The sequence below is a fragment of the Drosophila biarmipes genome, chromosome X, assembly GCF_025231255.1.
Source record: "Drosophila biarmipes strain raj3 chromosome X, RU_DBia_V1.1, whole genome shotgun sequence".
NCBI classification, from domain to species: Eukaryota; Metazoa; Arthropoda; class Insecta; order Diptera; family Drosophilidae; genus Drosophila; species Drosophila biarmipes.
The window spans coordinates 8,219,567-8,226,481 of NC_066611.1; positions in this window are offsets into that span (position 1 = coordinate 8,219,567).

The window sequence follows — 6,915 nt, forward strand, 5'->3', positions numbered from 1 at the left end:
TTCGCCCGCTTTTATTTGCCCCTGTTTTCCACTGCCTTTTTGTCTTCCCCGATGAATCAATCTGCAAATGTGTGCGTAATTATTCCAGCAATTTGTTGCTGCGCCAATTGCTGCCAGCATTCCAGTGCGCTCTCCCCTCTCGCTTCCTCTTGCCTTCTCAGCCAGCTAATGTTCATTTTTTTGCCCAACTCCTGGTGACAAATAATTATGTTAAGTTGCATGTAATTGGCAATCCCCTTAGCTCGAACCAGGAAAGTGCGCTCCCAAATGGGAACAGTGGGTCGGAAAAGTATTTGATCGGATGGCAAATCTATTATAATATTAAATGTTAAAGTATGAGGAAGAATTTTGAGTTTCTAAAAATTACTACTATTACTACTACTATTAGTAATACTACTATTACCACAGCTACTACTACTATTGCTACTACTTCTACTACTATTGCTACTTCTTCTACTACTATTACTAATTCTATTACTACTACTTTTACTAATTATATTACTACTAATTTTACTACTATTATTACTACTAATTTTACTACTATTATTACTACTACTACTACTTTTACTACTATTTCTACTACACAACGTTAAAATACGGCTTAAAAATAAATAAGTAAATGAAATTAAATTCAATTTAAATACGTGTAAATTTATGTACCTTTTTTATGTTTATGTTCATCATAAAATCAATCATTTTAAACTAAAGAATATTATTAAAAAAAGAAAGTTATAAATTCAAGTACATTATATAAACAAATGAATTTTATTTTATTTTAATTATTATATCTTTGATAAACCTATGCTTTTTGTAACCATTAAGTTGGTGGATCAACATTAAAAATACTACTTATGTTACTAGAAACTCCCCCTTTTCAACCTCTAAGCAACCGTATATGCCCTTTTTTGCTGCACTTTTTACATCTCTAGATGCGTGCCGCTCATGCATTTCGCGCTGCTCTTATTTTCCTGCACTTTTCCCTGGACTGTGCGCTGAAATGTGCGCAAAATTTATCGCCGGCAATTTGGTTGCATGTCATTCCAGCGGCAACGCGACGTGGCAATAATTAAAAGCGGAAATGCGCTGATGAATGGGGCGCAACGAGATGTGCAAAAGAGGAAAGAAGCCAGAGTTGGAGTGGGGCCACAGGCGGGATGAGATGGGATCGCCTCGGATCGCCTAGGACTCCCGCCCCGGGGCGTGTCATCTTCAAAAGGCCATTATGTCAGGGCAGCCCTAATGCGCCTTATCCATCAAGAGATCTGCGATCTGTCGCCGGAGTGAGAGCTAGCCGCGCTGAGCCCGAACAAATAGGCGTCCATCAATTTGGGTCGGGCGAAAATCAATTGCGCCCCTAACTGATGGTGGCCCATGCATCAAAGTGGCACCTGGTGGACCGCAGAACACAGGTAGCCGGCGATGACCCCGGCTTAAGATCGGCTTTTTGGGGCACGCGCGACTCATTTATCATTGGCAGAGCACAGCACTCGGCTCCCAGCGGCACGGAGCGGACTGCGCTTATTGCGGGGCGCTCAAATTGACATATTGGCAACGCCCTCATTAGCCATCGCCGGTCCCAAAGATCCGGCGAGCCAAAGAGGTCACGGACCAGGTCCACCGGGAACCGGGAACCGGGAACCGAAGAGATCGGAGCGGGCAGAACGAGTCCAATCCCATCCGGCGGTGATTTATGCAGATTTTATTACTCCCAACACGGCAGAAATATTATTGCACTTGAAAAAGGATTGGGTAATATCTTTTTATGATTATTTTTTAATTTTAATACTAGTAATCCTAATCATTTATAGCATACTATTGCAAGATATATTGTTTAAACATTGGAAACAAGTTAGCTTTTAGAGGCAGTTTCTAAATCCGTTTATTTTGAGAGCTGTTTATAATACAATATTATTATAAATACTCACACTTTTTCCCCCAACTACCTATTACATTTTCCTCTCTGTGTATTAAAAAACCTATACTTATTTAGTTATTATTATTTAATAAAAAAACAAAGATATATTGTTTATACATTGAAAACAAGTAAAACTTATAACGAATTCTAAAACCCGTTCATTGATCATTTAAGATCTTTTTGTAGTATTATATCACAATAGATATTCACACATCTTCTGTACAAATACCTATTCGATGTGTATAAAATAACTCCTTTTTATCTCTTTATAATATAAAACTAAAAGGTCATTTAAGATCTCTTAGTGTATTATATTATATTAGATCTTTACACATCTTTTGTACAAATACCCATTCGATTTTCCTCTCTGAGTATCGAAGAAATCCCACATATCTCATTATTGTATATTAAAATAATATAAAATCATTTAAAATCTCTTTCTAGTTTTGTATTGAAATAGATCTTGACACCTCTGTCTATCGAAGCACCCCCATTTATCTCTTTATAATAAAGTATTATAGTAGATACCCACACTTTTTCCCCCAAATACCTCTAAGGTTTTCCTCTCTGTGCACCGAAGAACCCCCGCGGGGCAGTGATCGCCGATCGGATTGGATGGGATCGGATCGAATCATATCGCATCGAATGTGAACCGAGGCGAATTAAACTAAACGGCAACACGATCCATAAAGATAATCTTTATATCGGTGCCTAGTCGCAGGCCTTTGTCTTAGGCAAATGCCGTGCAGATTTAGTGCCGCGTTTTATGGGCCAAACGGGCGCCATCGGATGCTCTTTCGGGGTCTGGGTCCGGGTCCGGCGTTAACCATAAACTTTTAATTATGCCCCATAAAGCCGGTCGCAGATGAAGCCATAAACCCCAAACCCAATTGAGTTGTTGGCCAACACTCGGGCGTTGTTTTGTGTTCTGTTCGAGCACACAATATAGTAATATAGCAATGCAGTGTGTTCTGTGCGGAGGATGATGATCTCGCCGCCCGAATGGATCGTTAAAGCTACGCCAGCGAATGGGTGAATGGGTGGTCGGTGGGCAGGTCGGTTTCTCGGGGCATTTCGAAAATGCCCATTAGGGGGGAATAATTGAAATACACTGATCGCCTTGGGAGTCCTCGGTGGGGCGGCTTTGTGATGCAAAACCATCATGTGTTTTATCCCACTTCACCTAATAGAGGAGACATGTTGTTTATTAGGAACAAAGGGGAGATGTTATAAGAGATGTTATAAACACTTAAACACGTGATATACCTAAAAGCCTAATTCTTTGCCTTGTTCTTATATCTATATCCATTATCTCAATTTAAATAAAGTTTTACAATTCTTTTTCTAAGCAAATTTATTCTAAAAACTTAACCTTTTTACTTTATCTTTTAAAGCCAAAAATGGGCGCACGTTGCGCATCTTTCTTTTAGATCATTGCGTTTCTCGAACCTGACGCGATTACAATCATGCTCCTTTCAGGGCCAAATTGAAACAGTCCCGAGAAATTCAAGCGTAAAAACAGAATTGAAGTCAGAAAAAGACGGTTTGAAAAAAGAGGAGCAGAGGGGCGACTCAGGCAGGTGCCTCTTTTTCAGGAGGGAGAACAGCAATGGGAAGAACCTCTTCTACACTAAAAAGTATGCCTTTACTCTTACATTTATTTATGGTTTAATGTAGTGTAGTGTTACTAAGTGAAGCGTAAGAGAGCATATATTAATTATACATATATCCTATATACCTACTTATATCTTTTATACATTATGTTTAAAAACTATTAATAATAAAAATATATATATAAAATATAATAATATGGTGATCGAATTTATGATGATTATTATATCTGCTATGTTTTTAGATAAAAAAAAACTCTATTAAGTCAGATCTTTTGTATAAGCAACTTTTTTCAATACTATTAATTTTGTTCACTCTTTTAGCTAATAAATATTATTAGTCCAATATATAAATTATAATTCATGGTATTTTATTCTTGAATAATTGGTTTTCAGTGTTACTGAAGACACAATCTCAAAATATGAGCTTATAAACACTATTAATGCAATAAATAAATTATAATAAATTTTATTTTATTTTTCTAGAGCCAAACAACCAACTTCCTAAAGGGTAAAAATGCTCAGAACTATTAGTTTATTTTTCCCAGTGCCCTGAACCAAAGCTGCTTGCCGAGGCCTTGTTATCATTTTAATCCCAGTTGCCGAAGGGGCGAAGGAGCGTTTCCTTTGAATGAAACCCAAAACCGGAGCAGCCACAGCCGATCCCCAGATCCCGACTTCGATTCCGATTCCGATGCCCGATTTTTGTTTGGCCGCTGCATCAAGCGTGAAAATACCGCGAAATTCCCTTTGTGTGCCGTATAATGCCGTGCTCCCCTCTATGTTTCTTGGCTCGGCTGGCTTTCAAAGTTGCTGGCTTTTCGAGCCGCGGCAGCTAACGCGCTGGAAATTATAAAAATGTAAACAAAAAATAAGCGTTAACATGGCAACAATGAGGTCCCGCTGCGACACTGAAATATTGTTATTATACATTTTTATGACACTGTCCCACCTCTTCCGAGGCCATTCCCACTCCCATTTTCGTTCCCAGGCCCGTGTGACGGGCATGGCTAATTATCGAGCGCCCACGAGATCGCCGGATTCCTGCCAATAAGGATTTGCATTCGCGCACTGCGATGGCGGCTGGAGTTGGCCCAAACCGGTTGACTTGGCTAACTCTTCAACTCGCAAGAGCACTGACTGCCTGGTCTTCGTCTGGACCATGAGTCACCCACTGGCACCTTTCAGTGCCTTTTTCAATTAGTTTTTCTATATATATTATAAGTAATAATAACATGTATTCAAATAGTATTTTACTATGTATAAACAATGTATATTATAACTTATAATTCAACAGTTAAACCTTTTATATTTATATATACAAATTTAAATTAAAAAATATAACATTTAAATATATTTTGTGCAAAATTATGAATATGCATTTATTAACCAAATCATTTAAAATTTGTGTATAATTTTGTACTCTTTAAGAACTCTTTATGAGCTTTAAAATAAAAAAAAAACATAGTAATTGATTAAAATCGCTCAAAAAAATTGAAACTAAAATAGTTTTGATGCTAAGTTAAACATATACATTTATTTACCAAAATTCTTTTCAATAAGCCTTTTAGAAAGAAAGGCTCCATTTAAAATTTGTGTATTTTTCGTACTATTTAGGGGTTCAATGCTAAAATAAAAGATAAAATAAAAACACTTTCAAATGCTCAACCATAAATTTTTTATATAATCTATAGTATATTTAAAATATGTCTTAACAATATAAATTTAAGACTAGCATTTTAAACATGATCTTATATTATATTTTATCTCGTTATACATATAGCTAGGAGCAATTTGTTATACTCTTCAGAAAGTAGTAAGTATAAATCGTAAATAGTGTATGAAAAATACCATTAAAAAAATTGAAAATGGCAAAAATATGTTTGTTAATCCCCTAAATTAACCCCTTTTCTAATTGCGAACGGTGTTTAATTTGTTTGCTCACTAATTGGCAGGGAGGCGGGGGCGCCGAGAAGTGTCGAAAAATGCGCAACCTCATAAACATCAGGCATCAACAGCTCGGCAATCCAATCAGAGATTAAAAAGCCGCCCGCAGAGACAACGCCCCTGATGGCTTCCTTCCGCCGGCCAGAGCTCGTCCTGCGGATCTATTATAATGCCAGCGTACATGGGTGTACAGCCCCCCTCCCACGGGGCCCCGGAGAGGACACCACCCCTGGGCGGTTGTGTCAGAATGCAAAATTCAATTGCTCAGCCCTTTGTCGGGAAATTGACACAAAAATCCATTTGTCAGCCCCTTCAGATTAAAATCAAGGATTTAAAGTGTAATTTGATTCACGGCCAGGATGTGCTGCCCCTGGAAGGGGAGGTGGAAGTGGTTGTGGCAGTGATCAAAAGAGCAGAGCGTGACCCCAGAAAAAATCACACAAGGCGGCGGAGGCCGGAAGGATGGGGCGGCCAGGACAACAGCAATAAATGACAACAAACACACCCCTCCCGGGGGTCGGGGATCGGGGGTGGCTGGCGCCCCTTCTGCCCGAAACGGAAGAGTGATTTTAACGCGACTCCTGCGGCAGCAGGACGAAGAGCAGCAGGGTGCCCGCGCACTGGGAGAAATAGGCAGTGTGTTTGCACTCCACCAATAAAATAATTTATTAGTGTTAGCATGCTTATCTTTCCTCACTCATTTGTCAAGTGTCCCTACTTTCACTATTTTTTATGTATATTTACTTAAATATATCAAAAATATAATCAATACTAAATAAATATACATTAATATTACTTGCCAAAAATGTAATATAGGTTATTATTATTATTATAAGGGGAGCCAATTTTTATATATTTTTTATAAGTACTTGCTAAAAATGGTTTGTATAAATATAGTATATATAGTACTTGCCAAAAATGTAATGTAGGTTATTATTATAAATATAAGGGGAACCAATTTTTATATATTTTTGAAAAATACTTACTAAAAATGGTTTGTGTAGCCTTCTTTTTTGTATCTAGCTACAGCTTTAAAAATAAAGAATATTAAAAAAAACTATCTAAATTCATATATATATATATATATATATATATAGAATAAAATATATTATAAAATTTTAACTTTTAGGGAACTTTTTTTTAATTTTATATTTTATATTGTTTTAAATGTTATATATAAATAAGTATCAGTTCATATAACCCCTCTCTAACTTGCCAATAAAATAAAATAACTATTTAATTCTCAATTAATATTATGAAAATACTTTATTTCAGTTATATTATTTATTCTTTATTTATGTTTGTAAAGTTTCGTGTATATATTTATCATTTTACTTTGCACTTAATAAGCAACTAATATCAAATACTAAATATTTTCTCTATGCCTGCCCTTTTTCGCACAGTGCACCCATCCCCCGCCGTTCGACTCTCTCGAGTGCCATT